The sequence below is a fragment of the Tachypleus tridentatus genome, chromosome 8 (genome assembly GCF_004210375.1).
Source record: "Tachypleus tridentatus isolate NWPU-2018 chromosome 8, ASM421037v1, whole genome shotgun sequence".
Lineage (NCBI taxonomy): Eukaryota > Metazoa > Arthropoda > Merostomata > Xiphosura > Limulidae > Tachypleus > Tachypleus tridentatus.
In genome coordinates, this window is record NC_134832.1 from 41,099,201 (window position 1) to 41,126,657 (window position 27,457).

Below are 27,457 nucleotides of genomic sequence, written 5' to 3' on the forward strand. Positions count from 1 at the left end.
CTTGCATGTAACATAATTGCAATTAAAGTGTATTCTTGTATAGTGGAAACCAGCATTTGCGAACGTTTCCTACTAGGGACACCTCAAATACCTAAGTAGATAACCCTCTAAAACATGGCTAAGTGTTAACATCAAACTGGAAGCAATAGTTCTATCAATACATCATCATTTATAAAATATACAGGTGTTTTATAGTAGTACTGTGTAAAAAGAAATTATGCTTCATTGTTATTTAATTTTTACAATAACTGTATATTTGTTAATGCTCTTTTAAGAAACAACTTCCCTAATGAGAAGAATAATGCTGTTTTTCATCACACAGTAATTTCAAATCAGGAGGAACAGAAGTCAGTTTGATCCTCAAATTTGGTTCAATGTCTAATCTGTTCCTGTACTTGTTTTTTAAGAAAACCAATGTTGAGAAGGCTGATTTGCATTTTTAAGTCATGACAAAGGACACAAAAAATTTCAATGCTTTTTTTTATCAATTTAGATACTGAGCACAACAGATCAGTCTAAAAATTTATGAGACTTAACTAAAACAGTCTTTCAGTGCAGTATCATGGGACAGTTCAATAACAGATTCAATTTCTGATTCACTGAGTTGTAAACCTTCCTCATTTTCCATATGAACAATAAAGGGTTCCTGATCCACATTTTACTCTTGTCAGTTGGAGGAAAATATTTCTCCAAGCATGATTTTAGCCCCAAAAGATGCTTTTTGATTGATGAGAAAGTCTCATCTGGAATATCATCTTCTTCATCTTAGTTATGCAATTCTATTAAAGTAGAGAAAGACTTATAATTTCTCTTCTTAACTTGAGGTACCCACAATGTAATTTTTTATAGCTGCTTATATTTTTTGTTAGCACCTTGTAAATTTAGATTTAACACACTTAAGAAGCCAAAAATACCACATAAATAGGCCACCTTAATTAACCAATGCAAATTAGGAAAGCTTTCTCTAAATTCAAATATAACATCCTTTGCTGATAGGAGATGTTGCTTCAAAAACAAGATAAGTTCATTCTTCATTTCATTGAGTCTTTTAAAGATGTTTCCTTTTGATAACCAACGAACTTTACAATGTAACAGGAGATGCTTGTGTTCACTTCCTAATTCTTTGCACAAAGCAGTAAATATTCAGGAATTCAATGAACTACATTTTATATAGTTTATTACTTCAACACATTCTTAACACAGCATATTTGAATTCAAAGGTAAGGGCATTTTCTTCACAGCTAATGCCTCTGTGAATACCATAATGCACCTATTAGTTTTGAAATTTCATATGAGACCATAAACAAGTCTTCATTGGAAGATCTCAAGGAAAAAGTGTGTGATATTATTTGTTTGGAAAAACAATTTCATTTTGCTTGTGTAGAAAATAATCTGTTGGCTTAATCAAGTATTCTGGATGTCTGGTACCCAAGTGACGTTTTAGTTTTGAGGGTTTCATGTTCTCATGTTATAATATGGAAGAGCAAGGAGCACATATTCCAATAAGTAGCAAGTAATTATTGCTACCAGCAGTTATAAAATCATACTTCAAATATTCATCACTTGACTGGTGAGTCCAGTTTGTCTTTGTTTTCTTTTCTTGCTACCATGCTCCATATTACTTAAATGTCTATAATTATGCGTATTATTTTCACTAACTTCAGTTTCACTAGAACAAGGCTGCATTTATGCATCATTTGAGGTTTTCTTGTGTGATGCATGTTTCTTTAGCCATCTATCCATATCAGAGAAAAGTTTTCTTAAAAATGAATAACTTAAATTTTTAGGTCACAAACAATTTTTTTTCTCAAAACAAACTGACACTTATAGCACCAGCCACCAATAACTTGTCTGCTACCACCTGTTGCAACTAAAAGTAAGACTCAGGTCTTGCGTGCCTGTCAATTTCCATAAACAGAGTAAGAAAATTTAACACATTTGGAATAAAATTCCTATAATATTGATGTTGAAGAACTGGTTAACTTGAATGAAAAAATGATCCTTTTATGAGAGATAAAATACTTTATTTGATCATACCTGCAGACAGGGAAAGATCAGCTTGGACTCAGCAGGGGGACGTGTCAAGCTAACATGATTAAATTTATGTGCAGTGTATTTAAAAAAAAAAATTTAATTTCAAATGAATGTGTTTTGGTTTAAGGCTTAAATTTTCAAACTATATACCAAAACACATTAACATGAGATAAAATACGCTGCATATTTAAAAAAATAAAAGTCCCTGGGTATAAGCTACAACATGGGATTATAAAATGTATTCGAAGTTTTGAAGGTGACTGTGGAAGTAGGACCCACATTGCACTGAGGATACACTGTCTATCAGTTTCAACCTCTAGTTTGCTAGTCTCTCACCCTAAGTGTGGATTCTTGTATGTGGTGAGGGGACCTCCCAGGGAAGGTTCTGTTTTTTCAGTTGATCTCCTCTGGGATCTAAACATCCACCCATGTGTTTGCTGTGCCTAATGGTTGAGGAGTCCAACAATAAAACACCATTTTGGCCTTGAATTCCTGTAGACAGGCAGCCTTGGGGTGGCTCCCCTAGGATCAGTCAGCTGGTCCACTTGGGCTAGGGTCAACCAAGTACCAGTGTTGGATGTTTTCATCAGGTGTCATGGACATTGTGTCTGGTGTTGGTGTTTGGGTATAGTGCTCATGAAACTGCAGTGTCCTTGTTTGGCATAAAAGTATCCCCTTGTGGGGCTTCATGGTGGGTGGGGTCAGTGGACACTGAAACATTCTTTTTTTTTTTATTATGGATCCTCCAAATAAAAACCATAGTGAAAAACAGTCCATAGGTAAATGACCACGATTTGAAGATTCTGAGCAGCAATCTTCAACATCTGCAACACCTGTACTTCAATTTCTTATATTACATTCTCTTTTAGGCAAACTTTTAGGGCAGATGTCTCCCTTTTTCAATCAGAAGGGACTAGAGGGACTTGCTGGCTCTCCAAAGTCAGTCAAAAAACATCCATATCTCAACACAGTGAATTTCTCTTGTATTCAAAGGTGTTTGGAGATTTACCTATTGAGGTTATGCATCATTTTACTTTGAATTTGTGATGATGAGTTATTGTAAAGAGGGTTTTGAAGAACATCGCTGAGTTGGAGATTCTCACTGGTTTCTCCACCAAAGGAGTTTCTGTTGTGAGGCATATCTCCACTTGCAAAGATGGAATTATGATGCCTACCTATGTCCTCATTCTGATATTTACATCACTGCATCCACCTACCAACATCAAGGTAGGTTATATTAATTGCAAGGTACTGCCATTCACTCCAAACACTCTCAGATGTTTCCAATGCCAGTAGTTCGGTCACTTTAAGACATCATGTTGTGGCTCCTTGATGTTTGCTCATTGCAGTGGCAATGACCACAATGCCTATGAGTGTGAAAAGGACACTCGTGTCAGTTGCAATAGCTGTAAACTGTCTTACTTTTGTTCTTGTGCTAAATTTTTGGATGAAGAAGAAGTGCAGCATTTGAAAACAATTCAAAACATCACTTACCTTGAGGCTCAAAAGTTGCTGTTTACCACTTCATCTTGGACGTATGCTGCTGCACTTTGTTCCACTACCACAGTGGGAGTGCAGACAGATCTCTCTGTGCCTCCAAAAGAATCATTCTCAAACCAAATGAAGTCTTTTGACTTCCATGGTTAAAAAGGTTGATGAATCAATGTCAACACCCATCTCTGTCACTAACACACATTCCAGCAAACTGCTACGGAAAGTCTTTTACAACTTCTTTTACTCTGGTTTCTCTCATAACATTGTAGACTAGATGTCAACATTGGTTTCATGCTATTTATGTTTTTCAATGCTGTTTTGTTTTACCTTCATTTCCTTTTATGAATTTTACTACATTTACTTTTACCTTTTTACCGGACATTTGGCGCAGATAGCCGAGCTGCTTTGGGCCATTAAACACTAAATCAACCAACCATCCAGCAAACCCCAAGATCCACTTCCACTGGTTCCAGGTATGGACATCTCTCCCACTCCAAGATTCAAAGTGATCATTTATTCATTCATGTCCTCAGTTGCTGGAATCCTCTTTTAACAACAATGACCTGCCCAATCAACACAGGGCAGATCCATGGAGGTTGACAGACCCACTGGAACAAAGACAATAAAGAAAAAAGATGTGGTTGTAAACACAAGGGCTCTCCACCCAATTTGCCTACACACAAATAAAAATGGCCACCTTGATATAATGGAACTGTTGAGGTTTATGTTCTAATCTGGATGATATTAAAGCACTGATTGCTTCCTACCATCCTGAATATCTTTCCTTACAGGAAACATTTCTGAAACCTGCTGATACATTCATCTTTCAGCAGTTTTCTTTGTACAGAAATGACATGCTGTGTGATGGATGAGTGCATGGAGGGGTGGCACTGTTGGTTGACCAGCATGTGCCCACCCTGTCTTTGCCACTTGACACACACTTGAAGGCCGTAGCCATCCGTGTTTCCTTGGGTCATATCATCACTGTTTGTTCTGTCTATCTGTCGCCTGGAGAGACATATGATCGACAGACCTTGATGCTCTCATTGAACAGTTGCCATATCCATTTTTAATTCTGGGAGACTTTAATGGGCATCATCCTCTCTGGGGAAGTGCTGATATTGATAGGAGGGGTCGCTCTGTAGAGCATAAGCTTTCTGATCACCACCTTTCTCTTTTCAGTACTGGTTCTTCTTCTTATTATTTTCATGCACCTAGTCAGTCCTGCTATTGATCTCTCAATTTGCTCCCCTTCATTGTTCTCCCATTTTTCATGGAGGGTTGACAATAATCCATAAGGCAGTGATCATTTTCCTATAATTTTGAGAGAGACTGGCTGTGGTTGATGCTACCTGACTCGTGTGCCCCAGTGGAAGCTGGTTCAAGTAAACTGGACCTCTTTCATTGCTCTCGAAGAACTTGATCCTGCCATCGTCTTTAAGCCATTAATAGACAACTATGTGGCTGCAGTAACTGACTGTATTATGCAGGCAGCTGCGCAGTGTATTCCTAAAATCTTGACACATTTTCCACTGTATCCTTTTCAATGGTGGAATCCTGCCTGCCACATCCCACGGAAGGCTCAAAAACGGGTCTGGGATACTTTCTGTAGATATCCCACACTCTTGAACTGCATTGCTTTCCAGCAGGCCTGTGCACATGTTCAGTGAGTAAGACGTCAAAGCCAGAAGGAATCTTGAAATAAATTCACAACTTGGATATCTTCTACCACCAGTTCCAAAGTCATATGGGACAAGATTCGAAAGGTCAGTGAGCAATATAATTCTGTCCCCTCTTGATCTTGCTCTCTGATGGCCAGGAAGTAGCTGATACTCGAGGTGAAAGCTTTTGCCGGGTATCTAGCACTTCTGCTTCTTCCTCCACCTTCTTAGCTATCAAGACTCAGGCAAAGCGATCACCTCTTTCCTTTTGAGCTGATTGTCTCTATGATTATAATCGTCACTTTACACTGGTGGAACTCAAACCGGCCCTTCTTCAGTCTGGCAGTATATCAGTTGGACCTGATGATGTATACTATGAAATGTTGCCCCATCTATCTATGGCTTCTCTTGCTATTCTTTTGATTGTTTTTAAACAGATCTGGCAGGAGAATGTTTTTCCTGATTCCTGGCACCAGGCTATTGCCCTAACTTTCTCTAAGCCTGGGAAGGATCCCAAGATTCCTTCAAACTACCATTCCAATTGCTTTGACGAGCTATTTCTGTAAGACATTAGACAGGATGGTTAATGCCCATCTTGTTTAGTTCCTCAAATCAAACAACTTCCTCTCGCCAACCCAGTGTGGGTTTGACGACAGTACTATACCATGGACCACTTGATTCGACTTGAAGCATTTCTCAAAAGACAATATTTTGTATTAATATTCTTTGACATTGAGAAGGCTTATGATTCAACATGGAGGTATGGCATTTTGTAAGACCTCCATATATATGGGTTACATGGCCATTTGCCCATTTTTATTAAACTTTTTCTAATTTACAGGAGTTTCCAAGTTCGTGTGAGTTCGACACTTTCTCGTTCTTTTTTACAAAAACTTGGAGTCCCTCAGGCCTGTGTTTTGAGTGTCACACTTTCCAGTAAAAAATTATTGCCATCGCTGAACACATCCTTCTCAGTGTTGCAAATGGGCTATTTTTTGACGACTTTCACATTTCGTCAGTCTCCGAACATGAGGTATATTGAGCGGCAGCTATAGACTGCCCTCAATCGTTTACTGAAGTGTACCACAGCAAACAGCTTTAACTTCTCTCTCTCTAAAACCCAATAGGGTATTCACCCTGATCCTGAACTCTGTATCAGTGAAGTTGTGCTGCGTATGGTCTTTGAGACAAAGTTCTTGGGGCTTTTCTTTGACCTTTATACTGACCTTTATACCACACATCAAGTAGCTACGGGTAAAATGTACAAGAGCACTGAACATTCTCCGTGTTCTCTCTTCCACCACTTGGGGAGTAGATCGATGTTCTATGCTAAAAATATATTGTTCCCTTATTTGATTGAAACTCGACTGCGGATCACTGGTCTGTGGCTCTGCTAGACCCTCAGCGTTAACGATGCTGGATCCCATTCATCGTCAAGGACTTCAGCTCTGCACTGGGGCTTTCCACACTTCCCCAGTTCAGAGCTTATACATAGTCTCATGAACCTTCTTTGCAACTGTCTTTACTGTATGCTTCAAAACTTTTGTCCTTACCACAGCATCCTACCTGGGGTTGTGTTTTCCTTCCTTGGTGGGCCATGCTTTTTCAGAACAAATGATCTGCAATTGCTCCTTTTGGCCTTTGTATCCAGGCACAGTTGGATAAATTGGGTCTGTCCTTGGACAATATTGCTGTATCCACTGGTCAACCCATCTCACCATGGCTTCTTACAATCCCCAAATGTGACCTATCATTAAGTCATCTGAGAAAAGCAGACACAGCCAATTGGAAATACTGTCTGCTGTTTGCTGAACATCTTTTGAAAAATCTTTCCATTCCTATTTATTCAGATGGTTTGAAATCAGGTGACTGTGTTGGCTGTGCCATGGTTTGTTGCAGTTCAGTGGTTGCACACAGAATCCCTTCTACAAGCTTCTATGTTCACTGCTGAACTGTATGCCATTTCTTTTGCCCTGGATCACATAGAGTTAAGCAGTACTCAAACTGCAATATTTATATTGACTTGCTTAGTTCTCTACTGGCTCTGGAATTGCTTCACGTTAGTTCACACCCTGTTCTTGCTGATATTCATAACTGACTTGCCCATTTTGGTAACATCTACTTCTATCCAGTTTTACTTGACATTGGGCCACGTTGGTATTTGCCTACCACAACTAACAGATTTCAAACCTCGAAAAACTATCTTTATGCTTCATATGGTTAATAAAGTCAAATACATTTTGCCCAATGCAACAAAACCACTAGACTTCATAATCTAAAAATAGTTCAGTGTTTAATATGATGACTGAAAAATGATTTCACACAGCAAGAAAACTTCGGCTCCAAGATTATACTGTATATTTGAATTACACTAGCCTGCTAGTGGACTCTCAGATTTTATTGAGAGAGTCAAATTACCATACAACTGTCACTATGAGCCTTCAACTTATTCACCAAAAAAAGTGAAAAATGGCCATGGCAAGCTAAACACTTTCTACCCAATACAACTACTGGACTCTAAAAATTGAAAAATGATCTTCATACTTCACAGGGCTAAATACATTCTGCCCATCAAAACTACTGAGATCTAAAACATAAAATATGATCTTCATACTTCATATGGCTGAATAGATCCTGTCCAAAACGTGGCTCGGACATTAGCAGCTTTAACATCTCTTACTGTCACGATACATTTCACACAAGGTCATATATGTTAACAACACAATCTTCCGACAAATAACTTTTTTCTAGAAAACTTCAGTACAAACTGATGATCAGTTTACAGCTCACTAGATGGCATTGCAACAGGTGTTCTCAATGACATTCGACAAGTGGCACAAATTAGAAAGCGTGGCACACGGTTCTTAAAAAAACAACAAAGAAACAGTTCAAGTATTATCATCATTATAACTAAACACACAGTGAGCTATTTTAATGGATTATTCATCCATAACATTCTCGTCATTATCGTCCAATTCTGGTACAAAATCCAACTGCAAAACTGACATGTTTCTATGAAACTTCCCACAACTATGGGGTAGAAGATGTAGAAATATAAACAAATAAAATAATTAGTTCAATAAATATTCAAAATAGAGATGTAAACCCAAAGTATATAATCATTTCATCTAACTGTTTTGCTGTTGATATATTTGATGCTATCTAACACTGAATATCTCCTGGCATAAAAAAAAAAAATTCATACTTAATGTTTCTTTAATTATAATAGATCTAGACTGCATCACCTTACTCCATAACTGTAAGCAAAACAATGTCCTTCCTTTAAAGTCTTAAAGATAAAACTGCTTACTGAGACCTTACAATATCAAAGACTAACTCAGAAACTTAAAAAAAAGTAATGCTCCAAGTCAGGATCAAATAAATAAATTCAGAATATAATCTGTATCAGAAGAGAACTAATATAACAGATAACATAAGCTTTAAAAATATATGCATAACTAGTTACTCAAATATCATATCAGCACACACACATCTATACAAAAGAAACTCACATACGATAAACTAAATTCATTCATAAGTTCTCAAAATAAGAAACCTCTTGATGCTAAAAACATATCGTACCGAACTTAAATAAGTGACCACAGTAGTTGTAACTGCCATATTTTTATAGCAGCCCTACAATAATTGTTGTAAATACTAATATTAAGGCTAGCTGACAATGCTAATAGTATAACTATCTATTGATAACTCTCATAAATAATGTATACACTTAACTACAATATACGTTTGTCTTTAACATACTGGATGGTCATGTTTCTTTGTTCATTACCAAATGCACTATTCTTAGACCAAACAAGTTGTTGCAATGTTCTGTTTCAATGTGTTTACTCTGACATCTACCAACCCATCCATTCCCTGTCAATCTTTTACACCTACAGACATCATATAACTTACACTAAATAAAAAGGAAAAAACAGGAAGCCACTTCACTATTAGATAATGTATATGGTACGCATGAAAAACTCCCTAAACAGTTACTAAGAAATAGCCAAAAATAACACAACTGAGTGCAAAACATGATAATACACAGGCTTATGTAACACAGTGGTTATTCTCAGAAAAAATAATAATACCCATCTCCTTTTATGAATTTTACTAACTTTAACTTTTTAGCGGGTGTTTGACGCAGATAGCCTAGTTGGTTTGCACCGTAAAACGTCAAACCAACCAACCGATCGCTTGTCTCGCATTAGAAAATTAGAAGTTAGGATAGCGAGATGTGGGTGCGCGTGCCCACAACATCCCACATCTATATCACACTTTACTGTCTGCAGACAGTTGTGACTGCTCTCCCAAGTTAAAATAAGAAAAAGATAAAGATGAAAAGTAATAAATAATACCTGAAAATAAGGTACTACCCTATGTGGGTAAGTAAGATAACACTTAGCTTCTGAAGTTAGCATTCCTACCCCCAATATCGTACAGGTACTAATTAACACGACGTTAGTAAAGTGATAGTTTACTGTGACTGTCGTTCCTTGATATTTAACTTATGGTATACATCCACATAAAGTTGTGCCAAGTTCTTAGATGACCTTAATTTTAAATTAAAATAACTTTTAATAATTTTTGTTTTCTTTGTATTTATTTGAATAATTTAATGATTTTGTCATTAACCTTTTTGAAACAGGCTCTGTATAATGTAAAAAGAGTTTGTCTACACATTTGGAAATGTTAAGTATTTGCACTATAACTTTTGATATAGCATGTTCATCTTCACAAAATTCAGTAGACCCTTAGTAAAGATTACAAATGTTTTGTACACAAAAAAATATTTTTAATGAAATATTTTGCTAAAGGTTTGTTTGTGAAAACATCAAGCCTGTTTCTTTGCTAGTCCAAGTGCAAAATGATTTCACGTTAAAATTAAAAAAAAAAAAAACTTCTTTATCCCAAAAATCTCAAATATTTGTGTGACCTCTAAAACCTCCTAAATACATTTCAGACATCTGTTTTCAGTAAGACTATATTTTATATTAATTTCTATACCATAACTATGAGAGGTCAACTGACCAACCTAATAACCATCATAAAAAAATTAGGGAATAAAAATTATGCTTCTTTCATTTTAGAATGACTAAAAATTATGACACAACAATACAAATGTGTTTAGTCTAAGTAGCTTAAGTCTCATAACATTTATATTTATATGTACATTTATGACTATATTGACCTTCCAGTCATGCCTAGCTAACTTGCACTTGTGTTACCATATTCAATAATATAAAACTAACCTTTAGTCTTCCCTGTCTTAGCTGTATTTTAGTGAACTGGTGTTTTATAACATACATTTACATTTAAATTATTATGCATATATGTATATGATACTTGATAAAATAGAAAATATAAGTATTAACAATAAAAGACATGCACTTTGGATAATAGAAAATTTCCAACCTATTTTAGAATATCTAAGAAAGTATGAGCAGGTAAATAGTATTCAAACATTTGATTTTACAACATTATACACCACAATACTATTAAAAGATTTAATCTTTGTTTCAAATTCATTAATACAATAATACTGTTATCCTTTTATTGAACTGGCAAAAAGAAAATATAGTTCCAAAAACATCAGAAATATATTAAGTTTCTTTATTTATAATAATTTTATTTTTTCAATAAACAGGTTTTTAAACAAGTAACAGGAGTTCCAGTGGGAACTAACTATTCAACTTGTGTAGCAAATTCATATTTATATTACTATGAAAATGTATTTATTGAAAACTATGCAAACTCAGATATTTTTACTTTAATTTACAGATATATTGATAATTTACTTAGCATAAATAATGCTGAAGTATATAATGTTATTGACACCATTCATCCACCAGAATTAGAAATTGAAAATACTTCTATTTCTAATACAGATATGCATTATTTAGATTTAGAAGTTAAAGTAATTGATAAAAAGGACATCAATATTTTGACAAAATAAAATATTTTGATCTTCCAATTTATGGTTTACCCTCCTTACATAGTAATGTGCCATACCCATCTATAACAAACATTATAACTTTACAGTTATTCAGATATACTAAAATTTGTAATAAATTACAATATTTTATTTATAACGTTGATATACTGATACAAAAATTAAAAGTTAATGAATTTAATAAAGAAATTTTTGACAAAATCATTAAATTATTCAAATAAATACAAAGAAAACAAAAATTATTAAAAGTTATTTTAATTTAAAATTAAGGTCATTTAAGAACTTGGCACAACTTTATGTGGATGTATACCATAAGTTAAATATCAAGGAATGACAGTCACAGTAAACTATCACTTTACTAACGTCGTGTTAATTAGTACCTGTACGATATTGGGGGTAGGAATGCTAGCTTCAGAAGCTAAGTTTTATCTTACTTACCCACATAGGGTAGTACCTTATTTTCAGGTATTATTTATTACTTTTCATCTTTATCTTTTTCTTATTTTAACTTGAGAGAGCAGTCACAACTGTCTGCAGACAGTAAAGTGTGATATAGATGTGGGATGTTGTGGGCACGCGCACCCACATCTCGCTATCCTAACTTCTAATTTTCTAATGCGAGACAAGCGATCGGTTGGTTGGTTTGACGTTTTACGGTGCAAACCAACTAGGCTATCTGCGTCAAACACCCGCTAAAAAGTTAAAGTTAGTAAAATTCATAAAAGGAGATGGGTATTATTATTTTTTCTGAGAATAACCACTGTGTTACATAAGCCTGTGTATTATCATGTTTTGCACTCAGTTGTGTTATTTTTGGCTATTTCTTAGTAACTGTTTAGGGAGTTTTTCATGCATACCATATACATTATCTAATAGTGAAGTGGCTTCCTGTTTTTTCCTTTTTATTTAGTGTAAGTTATATGATGTCTGTAGGTGTAAAAGATTGACAGGGAATGGATGGGTTGGTAGATGTCAGAGTAAACACATTGAAACAGAACATTGCAACAACTTGTTTGGTCTAAGAATAGTGCATTTGGTAATGAACAAAGAAACATGACCATCCAGTATGTTAAAAACAAACGTATATTGTAGTTAAGTGTATACATTATTTATGAGAGTTATCAATAGATAGTTATACTATTAGCATTGTCAGTTAGCCTTAATATTAGTATTTACAACAATTATTGTAGGGCTGCTATAAAAATATGGCAGTTAGAACTACTGTAGTCACTTATTTAAGTTCGGTACGATATGTTTTTAGCATCAAGAGGTTTCTTATTTTGAGAACTTATGAATGAATTTAGTTTATCGTATGTGAGTTTCTTTTGTATAGATGTGTGTGTGCTGATATGATATTTGAGTAACTAGTTATGCATATATTTTTAAAGCTTATGTTATCTGTTGTATTAGTTCTCTTCTGATACAGATTATATTCTGAATTTATTTATTTGATCCTGACTTGGAGCATGACTTTTTTTTAAGTTTCTGAGTTAGTCTTTGATATTGTAAGGTCTCAGTAAGCAGTTTTATCTTTAAGACTTTAAAGGAAGGACATTGTTTTGCTTACAGTTATGGAGTAAGGTGATGCAGTCTAGATCTATTATAATTAAAGAAACATTAAGTATGAATTTTTTTTTTTTTATGCCAGGAGATATTCAGTGTTAGATAGCATCAAATATATCAACAGCAAAACAGTTAGATGAAATTATTATATACTTTGGGTTTACATCTCTATTTTGAATATTTATTGAACTAATTATTTTATTTGTTTATATTTCTACATCTTCTACCCCATAGTTGTGGGAAGTTTCATAGAAACACGTCAGTTTTGCAGTTGGATTTTGTACCAGAATTGGACGATAATGACGAGAATGTTATGGATGAATAATCCATTAAAATAGCTCACTGTGTGTTTAGTTATAATGATGATAATACTTGAACTGTTTCTTTGTTTTTTTTTAAGAACCATGTGCCACGCTTTCTAATTTGTGCCACTTGTCGAATGTCATTGAGAACACCTGTTGCAATGCCATCTAGCGAGCTGTAAACTGATCATCAGTTTGTACTGAAGTTTTCTAGAAAAAAGTTATTTGTCGGAAGATTGTGTTGTTAACATATATGACCTTGTGTGAAATGTATCGTGACAGTAAGAGATGTTAAAGCTGCTAATGTCCGAGCCACGTTTTGGACAGGATCTATTCAGCCATATGAAGTATGAAGATCATATTTTATGTTTTAGATCTCAGTAGTTTTGATGGGCAGAATGTATTTAGCCCTGTGAAGTATGAAGATCATTTTTCAATTTTTAGAGTCCAGTAGTTGTATTGGGCAGAAAGTGTTTAGCTTGCCATGGCCATTTTTCACCTTTTTTGGTGAATAAGTTGAAGGCTCATAGTGACAGTTGTATGGTAATTTGACTCTCTCAATAAAATCTGAGAGTCCACTAGCAGGCTAGTGTAATTCAAATATACAGTATAATCTTGGAGCCGAAGTTTTCTTGCTGTGTGAAATCATTTTTCAGTCATCATATTAAACACTGAACTATTTTTAGATTATGAAGTCTAGTGGTTTTGTTGCATTGGGCAAAATGTATTTGACTTTATTAACCATATGAAGCATAAAGATAGTTTTTCGAGGTTTGAAATCTGTTAGTTGTGGTAGGCAGAATGTATTTAACCTTGCCAAAGTAAATTTTCAAACTGTATGTAGGGTTTATTTCGTGTCATAAGGTTATAAGAGGAGTTTACAAACTTGGTACATAACAAAAAAAACTTCTAGTGAATAAATAAAATTAACTTGTTAACATCATGTTACACAAAGTTACATTTCTAAGCAAGAATAATGGAATGATCATTCCCTCCATGGAGTTAAGAGGTGGTGTTGTAATTACACTTTCTTCGTATTGCCTTATTTACGTAATAGAAGTCTTGTTTTTGTGGTGCTTAGCTTTCATGTTTATGTTACCCTACTGTTTACTGTTACCTTGTAGTTGCAAAACATAACATATAGATGTGTTAAATATATCTTCCTAATGCCAATTAAAGAACCATTATTTGGTTATGACACTGTGCAATAGATAAATGCAACAATGTTGATAATTAAAATAAGAGTATGTTGTACGTGATGTAATGTCTGTAAATGAAAACCATAACCTAACTTTATTAACCTTGTGTGTCGTTTGTTAGAGATTTATTGGTTACATTAACATTTTTGGTGGATAATTTGGAGGTTCACAATGACAGTTGTTTGGTAATATGACTCCCTCAGTAGAACCTTAGTCTGCTTGCATCCTAGTGTCACTGAAAGTTGAATATAGGGTAGAGAATGACATTGCATTATGAGCAACTGACCTTTTTAGATGTTAGTAAATTGGTTAAACAGACAGTGTTTCAACATGTGGTGACTTTTAAGTCAAAGAGTTTTTGGTCTCATGAATCAGATTGCCCTTCATACATTAATGTATCCATACAGAATGTGGATGCTTGTTTAAAAAATTAAGAGAAAAGTTATTTTTTTATGTTGGTTTGATATCTATTTTAGTTTAAACACCACAATTATATAAAACTCATTCTAGTATAATTTTATAATATGATTTTCATAGTTTGCTAGAAATTAAACAGCATTGTCTTTTCCAAACTGTAGGCCAAAATAGTTTATGTGGGGTGGTTGGCAGTATGACATCCTTTCTTTTAATGTGGTTATGATAGTTAAGTAGGTATGTTTTAGTTATTATTGTTGGTTAATTATTTTAGAACACAATATCAGTGATAGTGGTTATTTTACTACTTAGAAGGATGAAAATTACTTGAATGGACCATTTACACTGTATGGTTTGTTTTTTTATTAGAGTTTTTACTATTCTTTATAACTGGTGACAATATGCATCTACTTTTTTATTATAATATTTCTCCAAGGTTAAAGGTTGTGATTTTCCATGATGGCAGCAATAAATCTGTGAAGGTAATGTTAATGATCTATCTTACTGTGGATGAAAGCTATAACCTTGCTTCACAAGGATTAATTAATCAAAGAACTACTTTACCTTATGGTTGAAATTTGCAGTTGTCCTTTTGGCTTACATCTCTTACAGGGATGTATTAAATGTATCTAATGTTTAATAGTTACACAATAAATTTGAGAACATGTTTCATTTTGAACAGCTTCATTTTAGATTTATTGCATACTATTAAACGTTGATTTGATTTCGTAAAGTGAATGAATTATTTCACACCATCTTGATTCTACATTACTGAAATCTTGTTACAGTTATTTTCATTTACTTATTACCTTTACTAATCCATCTCTACACTCTGTTTGTTGGTTGTCTGTGTGTTTCTTGATAAACCACATTTGTTCTTCCACTTTCCTGAGTCCAAATAAGAATATGTTTTGGTAATCTTACATTTAAACACTTAACATAAAACTGACCATGTTAAATTGTAAAAGGTTCTTGGATGTAACCCTACTACTTAGGGTTTGACCATGTGCTTTGTTTCCTATTTTGTTTCTGGCAAAACTGTGAATGTTTGATATTTTTAATGAAAAACTTAATTTTCCAAGATAATCTAAATTAAGATTCTAGAGAAAACTAAAAAAAGTTAAGAATAAAGATTGGTTCAAGACTGTGGAGTTAAAAATATTTTTTGCTATGGAGCCGAGTACTAACTACTCTGTCGTGTGTATCATACTATGAAGTTTGGTTGAAATTGATCCAAAGAAAATCGTGACCTTGTCTGTAGCAGACGATAATGAGTTTGCACTGAATTGATATTAAGAAGACATATAGTTCCTGGATTGAAAATTATGATCTTTGCTTTGTCAGGTAACAATCTTTTGTAAGTGCAGAAATTAATGTTATAATATTCTCTAATGTGTTGAAAATTATGATGATGAAAGTCCCCAAGAATTGCACAGTTAGTTAAAGGCAGTCTATATATTCTTTAACTTGTTTAGGACATTGAGGTAGCTTGCACATTTCATCACCTTTGAATGTAGAAAATAGAAATCGTCGGGGATGAATGGTTTTGTGGAACATCAACTTCCATGCATAAGAAATATAAGAAAATAGTTATTTACGAACTTTAAAATTTTTTTGTGAAATTACGGTAAACACTAACCAACACCATAGATGTACACACCATGACTGAGGAAGTATTCATAGTTGTTCATCTATATGTATTTAATGCTGAATTATTATAACTCCTTTCAAAAAGTACGTGAAACAAACTGTAATATTACAATCCAAACTGCAATCAGTTTTCACTTTGGGGAGGGAGGGGCAGGCATATTCCAAAATAGAACAAGTTTGAATGTTTTTTTCTTTTCAACATTTATCCTGCCATAAATAACAGAGTGATACATAAAAGTTAATATGCCAGATAATAAATGTTCTTCCTGTCCATGTATGTGCCATGAGGGGGTAATTTTTATGTGGGTAGATTTGTTTTAAGATTTCGTACATGACAGGTTCCTTGAAATGTGCCCATTGAGGTGGCAAGGGCCATGAGGCCTGTAAGTGCACAATAGACCCTCATTGTGTTAACTGTAGTGGCTCTCACCCATCTTACTATTGTTCATGCCCTAGGTGGGTGGAAGAAAAAGAGGAACAGCATTTGAAAACTGTTCACAACATTTCTTACCTTGAGGCTCAAAAATTACCCAATCAACCCAGGGCAGGATTCATGAAGGGGTAAAGACCTCTTTCAAATAAAGAAATTAAATAAAAAAGATGTGGTCAAACACCCAGTTTGCCTATACATAAGTAAAAATGGCCAATTTAATACAATGGAACTTTTGAGGTTTACATTCTTATCTGTGTGACATTAAAGCACTGATTGATTCTTACTAACCTGTATGTCTTTCTTTACAGGAAATATTTCTGAAACCTGCTGATACAGTCACCTTTTGGCAGTTTCCTTTGTACAGAAATGACAGGTTGTGTGATGGAGGGGTGGCACTGCTGGTTGATCAGCATGTGCCCACTCCATGTTTGCTACTCGATATGCCCTTGGAGCCCATAGCCATCCGTGTTTGTTCTCGTTACCTGTCTCTTTGAGAGATCTATGATCAATCAGACTTTGATGCTCTTGTTGAACAGTTGCTGTCTCTCTTTTTAATCCTGGAGAACTTTAATGAATGCAATTCCTTCTGAGGAGGTGCTGATATTGATGGGAGAGGTTGCTCTGTAGAGTGTATGCTCTCAGATCACAACCTTTCTCTTTTCAGTATTGGTGTTTATACTTATTTTCATGCATCTAGTCAGTCTTGTGCTACTATTGGTGTCTCGGTCTGCTCTCCTTCACTCTTCTCCCACTTGTCATGGATGGTTGACAGTAACCTATGAGGCAGTGATTATTTTCTTGTCATTTTGAGAGAGACTGGCCATGGTTGATGCCACCCAACCCAAGTGCCCCACTGTTAGCCAGATTAAGCCAACTGTCCCTCTTTCATTGCTCTCTTGGAACTTGATCCTGCCATTGATAGATGACTGTGTGGCAGCAGTGACTGACTGTATTATACAGGCAGATGCTAAATGTATTTATAAAACCTCAACATATTTTTCACAGTATCCTTGTTCATGGTGGAATCTTACCTGCTACATGACACAGAAGGCTCAATAACAGCCCTGGGATACCTTTCATAGGTATCCCACACTTTCAAACCAAATCACTTATCAGTGGGCTTGTGCACATGCTCAGCAGGTAAGATTGCAAAACCAGAAGGAATCTTGGATTACATTGTCAGCCAGTATCACTTTTACCACAAGTTCCAAAGTCATATGGGACAAGATTCAGAAGGTCACTGGGCAGTATAATTCTGTCCTCCTTTCTATCTTGATCTCTGATGGCCAGGAAGTAGCTGATACGTGGAGCATTGCCGATACTCTAGGTGAAAGATTTTGCCTGGTATCTAGCACTTCTTAGCCATCAAGATTTGGGCAAAGCAATCACCTCTTTCCTTTCAAGCTGATTTTCTGTATGACTATAATCATCCCTTTACACTGGTGGAACTCAAACTGGCCCTTCATCGGTCTGGCAGTACATCACTTGGACCTGATGATGTACACTATGAAATGCTGTGCCGTCTATGTCCTGCTTCTCTTTCTCTTCTGACTGTTTTTAACCACATCTGGCAGGAGAATGTTTTTCCTGACACATGGAGCCAGACTATTGTCCTACCTTTCTCTTAGCCTGGAAAGGGTCCCAAGATTTATTCAAACTACTGTCCAATTGCTTTGACGAGCTATTTCTGTAAGGCCTCGGAGAGAATGGATAATGCTCATCTTGTTTGGCTCTTCGAATCAAATAACCTCCTCTAGCCCAATGACAGAACTCCACTGTGGACCACCTAATTTGACTTGAAATATCAATCAGGGAAGCCCTTCTTAAGTTGCAACATCTTGTGTCATTCTTTTTTCACCTTAAGAAGGCTTATGATACTACGTGGAGATATGGTATTTTGGGTTGCGTGGCCATATACTTTTTAACGGATAGGTGGTTCCACGTCTGTGAGAGTTTAACATTTCCCTGTTCCTTCCTACGCCATTCAGGGCTTTGTCTTTTTTCAGTATAAAGATTAATGCCATCATTGGACAACTCCCTGTTACTGTTGCCAATGGGCTCTATATTGATGACTTCCATGTCTTGTGTCAATCATCAAACATGAGATTTATTGAGTGGCAGTTACATGCTGCTCTCAGTCATTTACTGAAGTGGACTACAGATAGTACTAGGCAATAGATAGGGACAGTGAGAATCTCGTTAATCCATTAATGCACACCACTAATTAGATGCCGAAGCATTTAGCTACCTTAAGAGAGTCATAAGATGCTGTATCCTGTTCATCATCAGGGACTTTCTGCACCCCCAGTCCAGAGTTTGTACATAGTCTCATGAACCTCCTCTACACTGACACTGTTTGCAACTATTTTTACTGTATGCTTCAAAACTTCGATTCTTATTACAGCATCCCATGTGAGGTTGTGCTTTCCTTCCTCAGTAGGCAATACTTTTCAGAACAGATGATCTGCTATTGTTCCTTTTGTCCTTCTTATCCAGGCACAGTTGGATGAATTGGTTCAGTCCTTGGATGACATTACTGGTATCCACTGGTCAGTCCATTCCACCATGACTTATAACCATCCCCAAATGTGACTTTACATTGAGTCAACTGAGAAAAGTGGTTACTCCTAATTGGAAGTACCATCTTTTATTTGTTAAACATCTTTTGAAACATATTTCCATTCCCATTTATATGAATGGTTCAAAATTAGGTGATTCTGTGGGCTCTGCCATGGTTTGTTGTGGTTTGGTGATGTCCACAGAATTCCCTCTACAGTATGGCATTTCTCTTGCCCTGGATCACATAGAAGCTAAGTGCTACTTGAATTGTACTATTTATAGCATTTATACTGATTCACTTTGCTCTCTGTTTGCCCTGAAATCACTTCACATCAATTTTCATCCTATTCTTACTGATATTCAAAATTGACTGGTCCAGTTTTTTTTAACATCTACTTCTATCCAATTCTTCTGGATATCAGATCACGTTGGTATTTGCAGGAACGAGCTTGTTGATACCACAGGTAAGTCTTCTGCTCTGGTGTTATTACTGCTGTACTTGTTCCATACATTGACTATAGTCCTGTATTCACTCCATGCCAGTTGGAGTGAGCATTGTGGAAACAAGCTTTTCCGAATAAAACCCTCTTTTGGACTTTGGCTGTTTTGTTTCCCTAAGGGATTGGAAGGAGGAATTTGTCGTGACTAGACTTGCCCATTGGTCACAGTTTTTTAACTCATTGTTTTCTTTTATTTGGGACACACAAATCACAATGGCCTATATTTTACTGTCATGCTGTGGTTACAATGGTACCATTTTATTTTTGTTTTATCCACAGCCTTCACCGTGATGCTGGACAGTGTCATTGGTGATGGTGACACTGTCCACCTTACAAATGTTTTTAATTTCTTTAGGGCCATTAGCTTTTTTAATGTTATTTACATTTTAAATAAAAATTAGACTTTATTTTGTTTTAACATGATTCCTTTTTACAAATATTAATAATTATACTTTATAATTTATTACCAGTTGTTTGGCGCAGATAGCCTAGATGCTTTGCACCATAAGATGCCAACCAACCAACCAAGTGGACAACAGCAAAATTTCAATAGGCATGCAGACGCTATCAAACTGGTGAGCCTAACAGATAGGGTATGAAGCGTATTCATTTCACTTGGTAATGTTGTTTTAAAACTTTTTCATAGCAACGTTGTTACTGATTAAAAGCGGGAAGTAGAGTATTGAATATTTCAAAAACACATCTTAAAGTATTGTATTGTTTCAAATAAAGCTTGTTAAGTAGGTTCAATGCTATTGATTATTTTTATAATTTTTGCATTTCACTACAATGAACAATTTAAATTTCCTTGTTAATTTCATTTGTGATTATTATTTTACACACTTAAATGTGATACATCTTCCAAATTTTCATCTTATAATTGAAATAGCTGTTATTTTCTGAAAAGAAGGAGAGAGTATGTTCTGGAATAATGTATAATGAACTATAATAAATATAATATGTAAATGTACATTGTATATGTTTTGAGCAGCTAGTCCTTACCATTTATATATTTATTCAGACTTTCTTTAAAACCCCACTAAATTAACTGAATCTGTCAAATCAAAAGGCAACTAGTTCCAAAAGATAACCTTCGTTTTACAAATATAAAAGCTGTCTTATCCGAAGATGACTTCTACCCTGCTAAAACTTGTAATTTTGTCCTGCCTAATCCAAGTGGGAAATTACTGGTGTAGATTACACATATTAAATATACAGCGTGGCACATTGTAGTTTAAAATTGGGAGCACAACATAGCACATATGATGTAGTTTACATTCGAAGAGTGAAACTTAGCATGTTAAAGTTTGCAATTGTGAACATACCATGGCACACTGTAGTTTACAATATAGAGTTCAATGTGACATAATTTGAGATATAGTTTTCTGCTGTATCAGTGGAAAAAGTACTGTCTTGCATCTCAAAAATTTGATTCACTGTAGTGGATTTTAGTTTGGTTTGTTTTGAATTTCACACAAAGCTACACAAGGGCTACCTGCCCAGGATTTTCAGTAAAAAAAACACAAAAAACTTTGACTAAAGACCATTTGATAGGTAGAAGTACTTCATTAATTTGACACTACCGTTGCGTTGGCCTGGCATAGAATATGTTAAGGCTCTTGCCTCGTAATCCAAGGGTTGCGGGTTCTAATCACCATCCCACCAAACATGCTCGCCATTTCAGCCAAGGGGGTGTTATAATGTGGCAGTCAGTTCTACTATTCATTGGTAAAATAGTAACCCAAGAGTTGGTGGTGGGTGGTGATGACTAGCTGCCTTCCCTCTTGTCTTACACTGCTAAATTAGGGACAGCTAGAGTAGCTTTGTGTGAAATTCCAACAACAACAACAACTAGCGATGGATTATTGAAAGACTGGAAAGTCTATACTTTGATTTAAGAAGACCATGCTGAATGTCTGGTATATTGTTTACCACCACCATTACATACATGAGTCAAAATACATCCATAAAAATAGCATTATTTGCAACACATTTAAAATTAGTATTGTATTTAATGATAGAAACTGCATATATGATGTGATTATGTTCTAAAACTTTGAGATTCATTATTAATATTACATTATACACACAATGGTAATAAACTAGTTGACTCGTTACTTCAGATATTATTAATAAAGTACATTTAATGTACTTTATTATATTTAATATTATCTATTAGTGTTCATGAAATGTAGCTTCTTTTTTAAGTACTTGTAGACCACTTTATTTGTGTTGTTGCAAGATGATAGTTTGAGTCCTTTAGGTGTAGCTTTATAGTTATATCATGTTTAGTCCTTACCCCATTGGCATAGATGAGAGTAAAAGTGCACATGCCATTACCTTTTCACAGAATGTCATTCAGTATGATATGTATTTGTTAGTTATGAACTATTCATTTCATCATATGTGCTGATTTACTGACAGTTTGTGGTAAATAACAGAATTATTAAACGAAAATACTGCAAAAAAATATTAATATGCATTTTGGATGTTGCAAAGCTTATGTAAATACAATATACAAAATGTACAGTGACCAAAAGTATTTTTATTTTTCAAATGGACTTACAGCCCAACTTGTCAGAGTGTATTAGACTGTCATCAACCATTTTCAGGCATATCTGGAATAGAAATACTTCTCTAACACACTTTTTGTATGTACAACAGACTTGTAACATTTTACCAAAAGCTTGGTACATTTCATTTGGTTAGACATTTTTCACTAAGTAAAGATAATGCACATTAATGATATGATCTACTGTAGAATAGGTGGTAAAAGACAATGTATTTTACAATCTTAGCATTGATGTGATTGGAATGTTTCTTTACATTTTTTATTAAAAGTTGGTGAGTGAGAATGTTATTGTTTTGTCTTGAATAAATTATAACATTATATTGGAATTATGTATCTCTTGTCTTTTCTGTATAATATTTAAAATCATGGTTAACAAAATCTGTTTTCAAGGTAATAGTATGTTCATCATTGTAGTAATTGTTAAAAGTTTTTAAAACATAAGTAAGATGTACAAAAGTTGAGTATTGGACATTACATGATTATTTTTAAGAATTAAAATAAAGCCAAAAACTGGATTAAAACAAAAAATTATGTGATGTTTTCAACTAAGTTGTACATATTAGCAGTTTTGATTCTGTTTTTAGTTATTTTGTAATTACTTAACTATTCTCCTGTTTAACTAATTTTATTGTAAATTATAAAACCAAGATAAAATTGATACATTATCATTTAAAATAATACCTTCTGTATTTTTTTCTATTGCATTGATGAAGAATACTATTTAAGTATGGTCTTTCAACAAACAAAGTATAATCACAAAATTTTACCATTTAAGTATCACAATGATTATGTGTTATTTAAATTGCCTGTTTACTTAGTAGCACAGTACTGTTTGTTTTAGTTTCTTCATGTTTATGGTACGTTAAAATACACAAATGCAACAGCTTTTATGCAATTTATAAAAGAAATTGCATACAGTTGAAATTTTAAAATTTTATTTATATGAATATAATAACACATACAAGGTGTATAGTGTGACATCCATACTTTAGTATAGACCTTTTATTTTATTTGTTATGTATATCTATATGAGTTTAATTTTAGTGGCAAATGACACAGACAAAGAATACCAAAGGTAAGATTCTATGGTTTAGGTGTGCTCATATTGCATACTCTACAATGACTTGTTAATGGTTGGTTAATATAACCAAATCTTTTATCAACTTTACCTTAGTACACACTAGAGATACATTTATAATGCATATTCATGCCAATTGTGCAGTCTATAGCATTGACAGATCTGAAATTATGAGTTAAAAATCATTATGAGAATGTCAATTTTAAGATTTTGAGAAAAATGTGTTTGAAAATTTTGGCACAGAATTGTCAGTTTAAGGGTCTTTGTATAGTTGAAAAAGGTATATCACATCATAGAAATTGTGAAACTTGCACCCTTAATGTTTCTGGGTTTTATTAAGCTCCTCGAGTACAAGTTTCACCTTCTTTTCTTTCTTTGACTTCTTATCTCCATTTTTCACATTTTCTTATCTATTGGTGCTTTACTCATTTCGTGGAAGCTGTATTTTGTGCTTCAAATAGCCTATTTTTGTCTGCATCAGCAAAGAGTTTGTTGGTGAAATTTCTGACGTTGATGTTAATTAAGCAAATTGAGTTCCTTCTTTCTTGACTGCATTTCATCAATGGAAGTACTGTTAGCATCAGCAGTGGCTCATTTTGTACATTTTGCACTAAAAAAGGTGTTTTTGAGGTAAAGATTCCACATTATATGGTTTAGGAACTCATTAGCATTCTGAGTGATACAATCTAAGCATTTTATCAGGATATCATAACTAGATAATCATTCATAGATGAGCTTGATGGCTTTCATTTTACTCCCTTTGTTAAGCATATAGCTAGCTCTCTTACATTGTATCAATAACCTTATCATTTAGTCTGCCAACACCCCTTATTTCTTTTTCATTTCTGAGTCCTTTCATATCCTTCCAGGTTTTGAAAAACTGTTTATAGCTTTTACTGAACATGCCCTATACACATTTTTTCTCTACAATTGTTTCTTCGTATTGTCATGACTCCTTCACTGTATGAAAGAATCTGCTGTCACCATTCTCAGTGTATTTTGAAATATCATCATGATGCATACTAATTTTATAGAAGGCATGTAACCATCATAGTTTGTTAAGCAAACTGTAAAGTTCCTCTTACTCTTTTGTTCTCCTGTATTATGTTTGAAGAGCAGGAATAATAGCATCTGCTCAGCAGCTCCTGGTGTATGAATTTCCAAGATTCACTTGGAAGAACAGTGATAACACTATGCAAGGAAGAGTAGTTTCATTTCTACCAGGTACCATCATATGTTGCAGGTGTTTCAGTAACTTTGCCATATTTTTACAAATCTTCAGTAGCTTTCTTCATGTTTTTGATGAGTTGTTTCAGTGACATTTAAAACAGATATGAAATGCTTGTTCCAATACTTCTTTGTGTTTGGTGGTTTCATGCTCATAATACCACAAAAAATTTTGTCAGTTTCTACCTTTCCCAGTGCATGATGTAGGATACACAAATTACTTGTTAGTAGGAAACAGTTCTTTTCCATTTTGTACTTCTATGCCAAATTTTCTCATTACAGTTCATCCCTTAGCACACAAGATTTAGAGATGCAGTAAGTCCACATCCATTGGTAATTTCTAAGCTCAATTTATTTTTCCACACAAACAGTGACAAAATTAATTTGTTATTACTGACAGAATTGATATATCAATATACATATTACCACTTTGCATAGAATTTTGTGTGATCTTTTTGTGGAGTACCTTCAAAAGAGTACAAATGTCTACATTTTCTTTTAAAAGCACTTTGCACCATGGAATCTTGCACAGAAGTTAAATTTGTGAAACTGGTACCTGCAGTATGAGTACCAAAATCTTGTGGCAACTTAAGTGGTTCACTTGTACTGTTACTGAGCTTACCAGTCTTTTGTTCACTCATTTGTTTCTGGGGGATCTATACCATGAAATTTCTGCTATGATTTGTGAGGACTACTCCTTCTGTCCATCCTCAAATATTAAGAATTTATGATGAGAATAAACACTTCTGATGGCAAGTTAGACTACAAGAATTAATAAAAGTATTTTCTTTGTTCAATGCATGTGTTTTGTTCAATACTTCAAAGGGAGAATTACTGATATATTTCTTCAAAGTGTTTCAAAACAAAGGAGGAAGAAGAACAATTTTTAATTACATTGGCATATAAATGAAGTGTAAATAAAAGAATTTAAATAGAAAACCTTTTTATTTTACATTCTTCTTAAAGGTTTTTAGTTTGTTTTTTTGCTAGACTTTGAAAGTAAAGGATTTAAGGATTCAAAATATGCAACAAAATAAACTATTTTTTTGACATTTGAAGGATTTATGCTACCTCATTCTGTTCTGATATAATTTACCCTTCTTTGTATATTTATTTTATTACCAGTATGATTCATTATTGTTCATTTTATGCACATAGTTTTACATAGATGTTTATTATGGTTTGTGTGTGTCACTTCAGTTTGAATATTATTTAGTGGACTGTATTAAACTGTATTTATTTATTATTCAGTTATTTAATTTTTATGTTTGTTAGATTTGGATGAACTTGATCTACTCTCAGAGTCATGAGTTTGTGTATTGTATATAATTTGCCAGAGAACTTAGGTGCATATTTCTTACGAGATAGAGAGATAGTGAAATATTACATAAATTGCTAAAATATAGTGTGATTAGAGAGGTGAAACTGCAGATATCATCTGTTTAAAGACAAGTACAGATGTTGAGGAGGTAACAGCTAGACTGCAAAAATTTGTTTTCCAACTTTTCTCTGTTGCAACTTGTTTGTTGCCTGACTGTTGACATGTCCATTGGAGTTTTGTGGTTCACTGCCTGTGAAGGACAAATGATTACATATGGAGACATGCAGTTACATGGTTCTTTATTGTACAATGTGTAAGTGAAATATTTGCTTCATGACCTCACTTTAAAGAAGTGTACAACTTCATCTTTGAATACTAGTTCACTTAGTATCATATGTTAATTACCTGAACTCTCATGGAACACTGTTATTATGACATCTTTGAAAATACAGAATAGATATTATAGAATGGCCTTTGTTAGCACTGTTATATTATTTCATAATTGGATAGTAGTAATCTTTTTAAAACATAACCTTTTATTTTTATGTCTTACTGACAAGACACAGAGGGTTTAGATTTTTGTTTGTGTATTACATATTAAATGAAAAAAAATTAGTATTAATTAGCCTTTCTTCCTTCATTTACTTGTCTTTTGCACTTTAACTTGCAAGATAGGTGTGTACATATAGTGTTTATATATACATGTTGCATGTAAATTGTGATATTTAGTTGTTGGACATAAACCTGTGCATGTGTTATGTGTTACCTTTTCAACCAGGGTTGTTAATTTTTGTGCCTGTATAATAAGAAATGTAGTTTTGTACTTCTTTTATAACAGAAGAACTACATAGTAATTTGTGTGTGTAATATGTAGCTGTGTTTAACTTTTAAATTGTTTGGGCATGATTTAAGTATAAAGATGTCATAAAGATTGAAAGTCAATTTGTAGATGTGATGAAACTAAAATGAATTGAAAACTTCTTTATTTCTGTTTTTCAATGTTTTGAAATTACTGAGTCTGTCATGCTGAATTACTTATTTTTATATGTGACTTGTATGCATAAGATAATGAAGCACTTGCTATAATTATATACCTTCCTGTCATGTTTTCTTTTATATGTTTTAGTGTTATATGTTGATGATGGGTTTAAAAGCTATGTAATTTTCAAGTTCATCTGCTATATCTTAAAAGAAAATATTACACAAGTATATACATATACTATGAATATGATGGTGCACCTTGAATAGCAGAGGAATGATTATTGTGTTGTTTCCATACTGTTTTATATAGAACATGTACTACACCAATGCTGAAAAGCTGCTCGTAGCAGCTGAAGAACTTGCCCAGACTGGAGAGTGTAATGCTGATGAAATATATGGTGTTGCTCAGGAATTGGAGGCTCACATTGCCAATTTTGCCTCTTGGGTAGAACAATGGCACCAACTTCTTCAGCTAGCTGTAATGTTCAATGATTTTGATGTGTTCTTGATATA

At 34.1% G+C, this 27,457-nt stretch overlaps 1 long non-coding RNA gene across 1 annotated transcript; it reads right to left on the reverse strand.

Moving 5' to 3' along the window:
- Positions 1 to 466: 466 nt before the first annotated feature.
- LOC143222253 (uncharacterized) lies at positions 467 to 9,679 on the reverse strand. The gene is made up of 2 exons (XR_013012129.1): positions 9,551 to 9,679; positions 467 to 779 (listed from the first exon to the last, which is right to left on the reverse strand). It is a non-coding gene; the product is annotated as an uncharacterized LOC143222253 (long non-coding RNA).
- Positions 9,680 to 27,457: the final 17,778 nt, after the last annotated feature.